Genomic DNA, 12316 nt, shown 5'->3' with positions numbered 1-12316 from the left:
GCTTGATAATATGCCCTTGAGAATTCCAATAGAAGCCCATGTTGTGGTGTGAACCTGGGCTTCTATGGGAATTCTCTGCGGCATATTATCAAGCCCATTATCGCCGCTTTAGCAGCAGTTTTCTGCTGCTAAACCGGCGATAATTTTAACGTCCTCCTTGATAATATGCCCCTTTACTCCTTCACCCTAACGCTAAACTCTCAGGCCAATAATAATCTGCTTCTGTACCAGTGTGTCAGTACATGAAAGCACACAACAACCTATATATTTGTTATTTCATGTATTTGAGGGTACCTTTGATTGAAAGTACAGCTGAGAAACAGAATGGGTTTAGATTTGAAAAGCAAAAACAATTGGGAAGAGGAAAAACATTACAAATTATTTTGAATTCATGAACATTGCATTTCAATTTGTGAAAGTGAAACAGTGCAAGTTCTCGTGTACTGTATCCATGTCACACTTACAAAGTAGAGCAGGTCAAGTTGTAGAGACAGAGTGTGGTGCCAAGCATGGATCAAGTGAAGACCAAGTGAGTGTCGTTAAGAGAAACAGAAAGTGGAGGATGAGCCGAAGTAACACCAGATTGTATCTTGACATCAGACTGCAGCAGAGATCCACCTGAATGGAAGATCACAGCAGATCTCCTGTTATTATACATGAGCCCCTCCCCTGCCCTTCTTAGAATCTGGGTTCAGACTATATTGCAGGGCAGACACTTGGATGAAAAGCAAACACATCTCATATAGAACCTCTTTTGAAGCAGCTGACAGATGTGGTAACTGCATCAATCAATCAAGCGTGACTACTCACCCGTGAATGTCTCAAGGCGCTAGTGGGGAGGGTTGGGGGGAAGGAGGGTGGGGACTGCAAGCCCTGATGGGTGCTGAGGTTCAGTCGAAGAGCCAGGTCTTAATTGGGTCAGCGATGGGGATTGCCTGAGGTGGAGGGGCAGGGTGTTCCAGGTCTTGATGGCGAGGTAGGAGAACGATCTTCATCCGGTCCTGGTCTTGCGGATCCGAGGGACAGTGGCAAGGGCCCAGTTCGGCAGAGCAGAGATGTCTGGTGGGTACGTGGAATGAGAGGCAGTAGTTCAAGTATGCTGTTCGGACATCTTGAGGGCTTTGTAGGCATCTGTGAGGAGCTTGAAGGTGACTCTTTTCTCGACAGGGAGCTAGTGGAGTTCTCGCAGGTGTTTGGAGATGTGGCTGTGGTGTGGGATTTTGAGAACCAGTCTGGCTGCAGCATTCTGAAGATTCTGCAGTTTCCTGAGGAGTTTCTGGGTGATGCCTGCATAGAGTGCATTGCCGTAGTCAAGTCTGCTGCTGACGAGATTGTGGGTAACCATCTTTCTGGCCTCAGTAAATGTCCATCTGAAGGTCTTTCGAAGCAGGCGAAGAGTGTAGAAGCATGATGAGGAGAAGGCGTTTATCTGGTGGTTCATTGTGAGCGAGGAGTCTAATATGATGCCGAGGTTTCGTGCCTGGGTCCATGGGTGTGGGGGGTGTGGGGAGGTTCCTAACATGACAGGCCACCAGGAGTCTTCTTCAGTGGAGGTGTTGGGCCCCAGGATGAGGACTTCGGTCTCATCTGAGTTGAGCTTGAGGTAGCTGTCTCTCATCCAGGTAGCGACAGCCTTCATCCTGTCGTGGAAGTTGTTTCTGGTGATGGTGGGCTCGTTGGTGAGGGAGTGGATCAGCTGGGTGTCGTCGGCGTAGGAGGTAATCTTGAGTTTGTGGTAGCCTGACCCACTGCATTCTACCAGTGAGGAAGGAACAGATCCAGTCCAGTGCTTTGTCGCGGATGCTGGCGTCATGGAGCCTCGTGCTTAGGGTGCCGTGGGAGATGGAGTTGAAGGCGGCTGAGAGGTCCAGGAGGATGAGGGCTGCTGTTTCTCCCCGGTCGAGGAGTGAGTGGATGTCATCGGTGGCAGCGAGGAGGGTGGCCTCGTGCTGTGGTTGCTTCGGAAGCTGGATGGAGAGGAGTCCAGGACATGGTTGACTTCGGTAAATTCGGAGAATTGAGCGTTGATGGCCTTTTCAATGACTTTGATAGCACCCCTCAGATTTTGGATTGGAGAAAAGGGACAGCACCCCCCAGATTTTGGAGTGGGGGAAAGAAAGAGGGTACAGCACCCCCCAGATTTTGGAGTTTGGAAAAGAGGGCACAGCATCCCCCATATTTTGGAGTGGGGGAAAAGGGTCAGCACTCCCCCAGATTTTGTATTGAGGAAGAAGGGGACAGCATTCCCCCCAGATTTTAGAGTGGGGAAAAGGGACAGCACCACCCAGATTTTGGAGTGGGGAAAGAGGGGACAGCACCGTCCAGATTGTGGCGTGGGGAAAAGAGGGCATAGCATCCCTCCAGATTTTGGAGTAGGGAAAAGGGACAGCACCACCCAGATTTTGGAGTGACGAAAAAGGGGACAGCACCCCCCAGATTGTGGCGTGGGGAAAAGGGGTAAGCACCCCCCAGATTTTGGAATGGGAAAAGAGGGCACTGCATTCCCCCAGATTTAAGAGTGGGGGGAAGGGGACAGCACTCCCCAGATTTTGTGGTTCGGGAAGAGGGGACAGCATCCCCCCAGATTTTGGTGTAGGGGAAAGAGGGGACAGCACCCCCCAGATTTTGGAATGGGGAAAAGAGTGTAGCATAGTTCCTATATCCCTGATAGGCTCTGCACATTGGCATAATATACACTATAGTTTTGACATAGGACTGAGGTCAGTATGTCTCTATCGAGTACATTAAACCTAATGACTTGTGTGTGCCAGCTAACTCAGAGGTCACTAGAAAACTTCTCGAATAAACAAGAAGGGATTAGTTTCTGACAACCACATAAACATGACAACTTTGTTTCCTTTAGAATCGGAACAATCTCAGAATTGTGGAAACAATAGATAACAGTTACATTCAGTCAATCGTGCATGCTTCGTTTCTACAGAGTTGCACGGAAATAGGGAGACAGGTGTTTCAATAAAAAGGGTTTATTGAACAGTCTTATTTCTCGTGCAAGAGATATGAACTGCTACAATCGTAAGACAGAATGTGAAGTATAATATGTACAGCGTTAGCAGTAAGATAAAATAATACTGCAATAGCATGGTTTCTAGCTATGACAGATATTCATAAAAATACATACATAAATAACACAGGCTAAAATGTTAATGCTCATCTGATGCTTCTAGCTAGTTCTACCCCAGGGTACCTAACCTAAGTGTAGTACGAGGTAAGAAGTAGGTGCTGTTTGTCGATAGTCTAGTCTAGCTATAGTTGCCAAGATTTGCCAAAAGTCCCTCGAGCTTCTAATCCGCTCCATACCTTAGAATGAGTGAGGTTGGAATTTCTTTCCGAGTATCGATCTCTAACACCCCACAAGGGGAGTCAGAAACATTGGAGCTGGATTCTCTGCGAGGAGGATGACAGCGTCTGGTCAGTACGTCAGGCGGGGACTTGACTTCCTTCCGAACTTGCCGTGGTGAGCCGCGTCGTGCAAGTAGGCAGCCAAACCGTGGTTTGCCATGGTAAGTGAAGGTATATTTATATCTTGAAGGTGTTTTGGAATGCCAGTATTGAGGTTAAAGTCGGGCAGAAGAACGTCATGAATGAACCCCTAAGGAATAGATGTTCACGCATAATAAATGAGTTCTTGGAGAAATCAATATCCAAGCAAGGGAAGTCCTAAAGGCTTAAGAGTCTGGTTTTCAAAGAACTCGTTGTGACATAGATGAACGGATGTAAGTGGCCATGCCTGTATTTGGTTAGCATGGATAATGCCTAAATAAGGGTAGGATTTCTATGCCTAAATATGGGCAATGCGAATTGTGCCTATATAAGGACATAAATCGGGAAACCTATATAGGGTATCTAAATCGACACACAACACCCACTCCACTTTCGTATGAACGACATTACTAAATCCTAAACATGCTAAACATATCTAAAATATAGCTACTCATGGACGGCTAAGAACATGTCTAAAAATACATTGTAAAATGCATAAAAACTGTTGCCATGCATAAAAATGCATAGATGCTGTACATATTAAAGCAATGTTTCATTCTAAGCATATATTTACATTGAATGATAAATGAATGAACATACATATATATATACACATTATGAAATGGCTCGTGAATACAGAAGAAAAAAGATCGAAACAATTTCATGCTAAGTTACATAAATCAATTGGTATTGACAAAGTGACATATTGTCTCTGAAAGTATATCAAAGAATTCTGTTCTCTATGAATAGTTCTACTATAAGCAGATTACTGTGCCATAAAAAATTCTAATTTGGAAAAAAAAACAATCATAGGAAAACGTTCCAAATGTAGTCTTTGTTTTAAAAATGAAGGCCAAATTCAGAGTCTTCCCGATACACTGTGTGCTGAATCAAAAGGCAGTGTATGGGGATAAAGGAAACATGAAATCTTCTAACCCTGTAGACAAAAAGTCGTCCACCGTTATAGGTGAAAGTCGGATTACCTCGTTTAGAAGATTAACCGCACATTGATGAGAAGCATCGCCGTCAGCATTGGTCGCATCAGCAATGTTCGTATCGGATGTTACCTGCGCGCCTGTTGTTTCTTCTTTTACCTCAGCCGTAGCAATTTGCGTCTGTGAGATCTCAATGAATGCCGTCATTAGGATTGGTAGCTGCTGGGGACAACACACAACGCATGGGCCGTTACTGGGTCCAGCAAAGTATCGATATCCGTAGGCATGACTGATGGGAGTGTTAGACAGATGTCTAGCACGCATTCTTCACCGCAAAGCAGGCAGCGTAGAACAGGTAAGATGCAATCTTGCCAGATTGGTCTGAATGACAGAAATCATGTGGTATTTAATTCTGGTAGACGAGGTAAACCTAAAATGTGGACAATGTGCTCACGACACTTCTTCTCCGTTACAGCTCTCTCTATGGTGCTTGGAGTGACGCTGATGAGTTGGCTTGCCATATCGGAGCAGTAGGAGCTAAAATAGGATCCCTGCAACGAGTACAAAAAGTAGTGGCAGTCTGCCAAACACAGAGCGCACAAAGTTGGGAATTATTCCGAGGACTGCTTGAAAAGGTGCTAACAGTCCTGAACACACGGTCTTAAATACATGTACAATACCGCTCGTATCAGACATGTTTAAGATACGTTCCAACATTTCTGAGAAATGTATATTGCAGTTTGTATTCAAAAGGGCATGTATCTCGGCAGAAGTCCTTGCGACTTGTAGATTATAGGTTTCTTTGGCCTAGGTCAGTGGCACAGTTTATTGTAAAAGAATGGCTTTCATTCTGCTTAGAGTATCAATTCGTATAGAAGAGATGTCCAGTGAAGGCCATAGAGGCGACTCCCTGACTGTCTGTATTTGTGGAAACAAGAGTTGCATACAGCAAGTGACCCTGGATGTAACCGTTACTAGATATGGGATACCTGGCAACATGCCACAGCAGCTGTGATCATTCAATATGAGGTAACTTCCATTTGAAAGTAGCCCAAAAATTGGATTAATCACTGCAGCTGGTGAGCCTTGCAGGTGACAGGATAAGTTTGCAGTGGAACCATCGCAGGCCCAGTGTAAATTAATACCCTGGCAAAGGAGAGAACTGCTTAGTGCGTTTTCACAGTTTGTACCGCTAAGAAACACTTCATGCCCCCCAACCCAACATCTATGTGTGTAAGGTAAACCCCAAGATGTCTTGATGTATTCTTTACCCAACCTTTCATATTTGCCTGCTGGTACATGTTTTAGGCAATACTGAAAATGGAAAGTTGTAACAGGCAGAGTCATTTTACCATGTATGATCCACTCAGTAGCTGGTTTTTGTGCCACTGTGAATGGTAAGTTTTTCCAGTTTTTCAATGCTCAGCACCGTATAGTCTGCTCCCCTTTGTGCCAGTTTGATCTGTTTATCAGTGAGATTGAATTCGGCAGTGATGTAGTATTGATTAAACGCCAAGGTACATAGCCTGCACGCAAGTTTGGTAGCGTCCAGCCCAATAGCATGATAGAATGCAGCTGAGACTGACCATGTTGCAACATGACCAAGTCTTGTTCCATGATGTCTATGGCAGAGGACACAATGCTGTCCAATGAATATATCCTGGACGACAGAGTCGTTAACCCATTGTCTACTACAGAGAGAGATTTCTCTAAATTAATATTATCAATTTCTCATATTCGTTCTGCAGTCTCTGCTTGGGTAGTCTTCCATATTTCATTATAAGCAGCGTAGATACCGGCATATATGAAACGTTTTTGATGTGGTTTTCTCGGTCCTAGCAAGAATTCCCTAAGGTCTGCGCCTTATTTAAGTAAAGATAAATGTTGTTTTACATCCTGCAGTGTAGCTTTCTGTAGCCAATCAAGGCAGCGTTTCCCTACACTGTATGTTGTTACTACCCCTGGATGCTGTCTTTGAACATAGTGTGGGTCTGGCCTATTGATAGTGAAACCCTGTGTTTTGTTCAGGAATCGATCTTGACAGTTGTTTGTGTCTGTGGGCCAGAGCAACCATTTTTTCCATTCCGGATCTGATCTGTTGTGATGCAAAATATTATGTTCGTCGACCTTCCCCGTGTAGTGCTATTACTTGCAGGTGTAGGTATGGTCGGTGTGTTCATGTCTTTGATTTTGGCTAACCCAAGGCAAGACGTTTGCTGGACAGTGTCATTGAAAAAACATAATTTGCTCAGGGATGATACAGGCTCTAAACAAAGCTTCTACCCCCTGCACTTGCCACTCTTTTGTACCCCAGACAGATTTTGTCTCAATGTTGTCTTTCCAAAAGTCGAAACCTTGTCTAGACAGTTGGGCAATAAAGGCTGCAGAATAAATCTGTTTCGAATTGGTTAACATATTTTTCATTCTTGTCTTGTTCATATTCTTAAAATAAAACGATTTTGCATTTGATAAGTTGAACCCTGAAAATTATGGAAATTTCATTGCAATAGATCAAGATCAAGAAATACTTTATTCGGTTTTAAAAACAAAAACCATGAAAGCAACAACATCATAGTACAAATTACACAGGAAAGATATAAAGACAAAAACAGCGGGTCAAATTATAATTCATCAGAACCCATTGTTTTCCGAAGTTTAAAAACATGTTTAAAAAAGCTTAAAACTGCGGTAACAATTAGCACAGTATCCATTCTTTGAAATTCTAAAAAAGCTGGGCGACATTTATTTAATTTCAATTCTTTGAGAAGTGGGATAATGAGTTTCCTGCGAGGTAAGGTATAAAATTTACAGAAAAATAAAACATGGATATCAGATTGAGACGAAAAATCGTCACACGGGCACATGGGCAAGTTAGACGACCACAAATTCATTTCTGGAAAGGTCAAAAGTCTAAACATAGTATTTAATCTAAAACGGGTCAGAAGAAATTGATCATAATTTGTCATCGGCAGGGTTAAGTATGGCTGTACATTGTTACAGGTTAACAAAGAAAAATGCAAAAATACTGACTTTTTCTTCGCTTCCTCTAGCCTTCTTTTTTCCTCAAGATATTCCATACATAACTTAGACAATTGGTTTCTGGGTATACTATCCATTAAAAGTGGGTCTTCATAATATTGCAATAGTTTTTGAGCTACCCTTTGGAGGTGTAGGACAATGTTCCCATTGGTTATACATAAATACATTTCTAGGTGATGCAGTTTTATGCAAGAAATGATGACCATAGTGGTTATAACAATACATTTGTTCATAGTTTGATGAACCCTCTAAATATTCATGATTTGTGAATACTGCAGACATCTCTAGATCAGACATCATGTTATTATGTCTCGAAGTCCCAATCATCAGAAAAGGTACTAGAGGTAATAAAGCCACTTAATGAAATTTTAAATCAGTGTGGAATCTTCAAATGTTCCGACGGGCCAAAAATGTCATATTTAGTTCTGTCCCAAACTATACCATCTGGTATAGGAACGGCTGTGATGTTCACTGCTGGCAAGTCTCTTGCTTCACGGTGAGATGATTTGTGTGGCTGGAGAAGTAAGTTCACTCTTTTACTTGCTGTGTCCATTTGAATATATCTTCCATTAATCAGCATACCCAGAGTTATTACCAGAGCTAACCAAAGTAGAAAGAAGAATATTGCCAAAACAATCCATAGTTCAATCCATGGTGAAATCAGATACATTTTTTTCAGGAAATGAAAAAAGTCTATTGCTTGTTCTTTGAAAGTTCTTTGTGCTGGCGTCGTTTCAGGTTCACTGGAATCCTCAGAAAACGTGTCAAAGTTAATGAAATAGCCAGAGGCAGTTCTGTAAATGGTTGGAATTGCATCAGGTTTTGCTGAAATCGCAGGAACCAGTTGATCACTTGTTACTTCGTTGTAGACAGGTGTATCAGGACGAACTGTTATTTGGGTCTCAAGAGGGATGAGTTCCATAGCTTTGTTGCTTAGTACTTCATTTCTCACTGTAGAATCTTCAAAGGTGATGAGTCTCTCAGTTTGAAGCTCTTGGATTGTAGCTAGCGGAGTGCGCCTGCTACATTGTCGGAGTCCACTTGGCCTACTGCTTAGTATCGGCCACATAGTATGGTTTGATCAGGTCGATGGACACAAATCTTTTCTCCTTTTTACCAGCAAGGGGCAGCAGTAGTACTGTTCTTGATCCGTGGAGTGCTAGGACAGGTACTGGTTGTCTGTAAGAAGGCCCAAATTCCTTCTTGTCCGCAATCTTTTCTCTGACTAGATCACCAAGCTTTGGGATCCAGAAAGGCCTTGCTGGGACGTTTGTTTTTTCCCCAGTGGTGGTTAGCTTCAGGAACACGTTGCTTTGTTTCGATCTTAGTTCATTTAAGTCCTGTAAAACAGCCAAACGGTCTTTGATATCAAACTTTTTATTTTCCACCACTATGCCTTTCATGTCAAGGCCTGGAATCAACATTCTATTTCCAAATAGGACTTCATATGGAGTGACACCCCCTAGAGAACTTCTTGGCAAATTGTTTAATGAGAGTTGGACCCCATAAAGATGTTTGATCCACCCATCACCTGTACCTGATACCCTAGCTGTTATAGACTGCTTTATGTCCCGGTTTTTTCTTTCCCCAATAGAATTTCCCTTAGGATGGAATGGAGAAGAATACCGCGATGCTACGCCCAAACTGGCTATGGCTTCTTTGTAAGCTCGAGAGCTAAACGCAGGACCCTGGTCAGAATGTAGTGTGCCAATTGCATATGTGCCAATAAAGACTTGCAAATCTTTTATAACAGTTCGAGCGTCAGCCGAGCGCTGAGGCCACATCCAAAGGAACCTTGAACACGAATCCACTGCGACCATGATATATTTATAGTTACCATCCCTTTGTAAGGGACCGCAGTGGTCCAGGTAAACACATGCTAATGGCTTATCTGAAATTAACAGGGGCGTCTGCGCAGGACGTTTCAGAGTAGAGACTTTCATCTTCTGGCATATTTCGCAGTCCAAAACATAATTCCTGGTCTGTTTCCTAATGCCTGGCCACCAGTATCTCTGTTTTAATAACGATACTGTGGCGGAAACACCTGCATGGGCAGAAGTGATCCATTCATGTGCTGCTAGGATTAGTCCTAATCTATGTTCCATGTTTGGTATTACCCTCTCCAGGGATTCGAGCAAACGGAACATTGTTCGCATCAATTAGATATGAGTATTTGAGTGGAAACCTTTTATGTAACGCTGCACCGCTGCCTTTGCTTGAAGCATTGACAGCCAGTACTATTTCACTGTCTATTTTCGTTTTTGAACGAGTGATTGCAGCTACGGAAGCCGTTTGCACAGCCCCTTTCGCGGCTTCATCAGCCAATGAATTCTTCAACGTGAACGCCATCACGTTGATGACTCAGCGTGTGTATCACGTGAGTGTTTTGTAGTCCGTTTTGGAGCTGAACTATTTGTTCCCAAAGCATTTTATGCTTGATTGTGCGACCTTGTTCATCTATGAAACCATTTTGAAGCCAATTCTGTAAATATTCATTTTATGATTGAACACAATAAAAAGAATCGCACACTATGAGTGTGGGGAATTCGCGATCCGTATTTTCAAGTGCCATTTTAAATGCTTGTAGTTCAGCTCGCTGAGCTGTACAATCTCCTAGAGATTGCGTTTTTGTGACCAGTGGTCTAAATTTGCCATCGAGCATACGACCTTTAATGATCGCACATGCTGCACTATAAGTGCTTACCCTCCGTAGCGGGTTGTGCAGACCCGTCAGTATAAATTATAAATTCGTACTGGTCAAGAGGGAGAATCTCAGTGGGCAGAGGACATTCGTGTTCGTATTGCAGGAATGCTTGTTTTTTTAAATAAGGATCAAAATCATATTCAACATCAGTTGCAACAAGAGAATTAACCCATTGTATCCATCTTGGATGTAAAGCTTTTGCATTCAAATTACTCACTTTTGTCACTGCCTCTAAGGCTGGTACAGGGGTTACGACCATAATGCTTTTCCCCTGTGCTAGGGCTCTTTCTTTTGCTACAGCAGTTTGAACTGCTGTCAGAATTTTTTCTGTTGATGTAAATTTCATTTCTGCTTGCGTATAAAAATGTGATTTGTATGCAATTGGTACTTTTTCACCTTCGTTAAAAGTTAAGTAGGTGAATACGCATTGACCCGGAATTATTCGAGTCACTAAGTTGCGTACGTTTACGCGTGTTTGTAAGTGTTTTGTTGCTAACATGTCAGCTTGAAGTGAACGCACGATATCTGTGTATTCCTGTGTCGAATGTGTGATTTTAAAATCAGGTTTGATTAATTCGTAGAAAGGTTTAACCCTTTCTGCGTAGTTTAGAATGTATGTTCTTCCAAAATTTAGGAAACCTAGAAACAACTGTACGTTTTTTATTGTTTTTGGAGTTTGGAGCAGCGCACACTTTTCTAAAAAGTTGGCTGCCAGGCTTTTGCCTTTACTTGATAGTTCATATCCTAGGAAAAGGACGTTGAGATGGGCAATTCTCTATTTTTTAAAATTAAATTTATAACCCTCAGAGGTGAAGCCCAGTAATATGGTATTTACCCTGTTCAAGTGCCTGTTCAGGTCATCGACTGTCAGATAGATATCCTCGACATATGACAATGCCTCATCATCATAAATTTGTAATAACTCTGTTGCCCTTGCTGAGAATAACCCTGGGCTATTCTTGAATCCCTGAGGGATGCGACAGAATTGACGCTGAGTCCCCATTATTTAGAAAGCTGTCAAATACCTACTTTCAGGTGCTATGTTTTGACAAAAGAAACCGTTGGAAATATCTAATGTGGTTTTATATTTTTTACGCACAATGTTATTCATTAATGCTGTACTAAGTGCATTTTGCACTGCAAATGTTTTACAACAAGAGTTTAGGTGTCTGTAATCCAAAACTGGACGATATGTATTGTCTGGTTTGGAAACAGGAAACAAAGGATTGTTCATTGATGAAGTGTATGTTTCAATCACCCCTTGGTATTCAAGTTGATCTAAGATCTCCCTGACCTGTTTTTTAGCTTCTTGCTTAATTGGATACTGCCTTTGTGCAGTTGATTGATTTTTTAACTGGATCTTATGGTGAGGTGAGTCCTCATCCCATCCTACATGATTTTTGTATAATGCTGGGGCTTGGGCCACTGCCCATTTCCTGGCATAAGTATATTTTAAATGTACTGGAACATGGTTAGAAAAGGCTGGCATAATGATGTCTTCGCCATGTGGGCACTCTCTGACAAATTCTGGTGGCCAGTCCTGTTCTGCTAGAAGTATATCATAACCCTTTGAAAGTTGCCCCCAAAGAGTGCTTTCACTTTTCTTGGTATGTATCCCTCCATCCAGAGTGTTATTTCATATGACCTTTGTGGAGAACTAACCCTGGTGTCTGCAGTTTCAACTTGAATGTCTTCATTCAGGTCCACTGTCTCCAGAAGTCCCTTCAGGTTCTGGCGAGCTATTGTTACTTCTGCTGCGCTGTCCAACATTGTCTGAGCCCATTCTCCGTTCTTGAGTTGTGTTTTCAGAATCCTCGGCATGTCTGATCTTCAGACCTGCTACCTTCTTCTTGGAGAATTGAGGTTTTGGTTTGTTTTTCTGAACGTGTTGATCGTCTTTGGACTTTACGCGTTCTTCTTTTTGATCTGACCGTCCTCTTCTTTCGGATGTCTGTGACGATATCTGAAAGGTACGAGAGGAACGTGTATCAGTATCTTGATACCTGTCAGGTTTTCTCAAATTATCCCTATTCCTGAGGTTATACCTCCTTTCAGAGGGCTCCTTTTAAGGAGACCTACCTCGGGATTGAAAATCTTTCTCTTTTGAATGGTGTTTGTTATTTTCCCACTTCTTTTT

The sequence above is a fragment of the Triturus cristatus genome, chromosome 6 (assembly GCF_964204655.1).
Source record: "Triturus cristatus chromosome 6, aTriCri1.1, whole genome shotgun sequence".
Lineage (NCBI taxonomy): Eukaryota > Metazoa > Chordata > Amphibia > Caudata > Salamandridae > Triturus > Triturus cristatus.
This window is presented reverse-complemented; position numbering follows the sequence as displayed.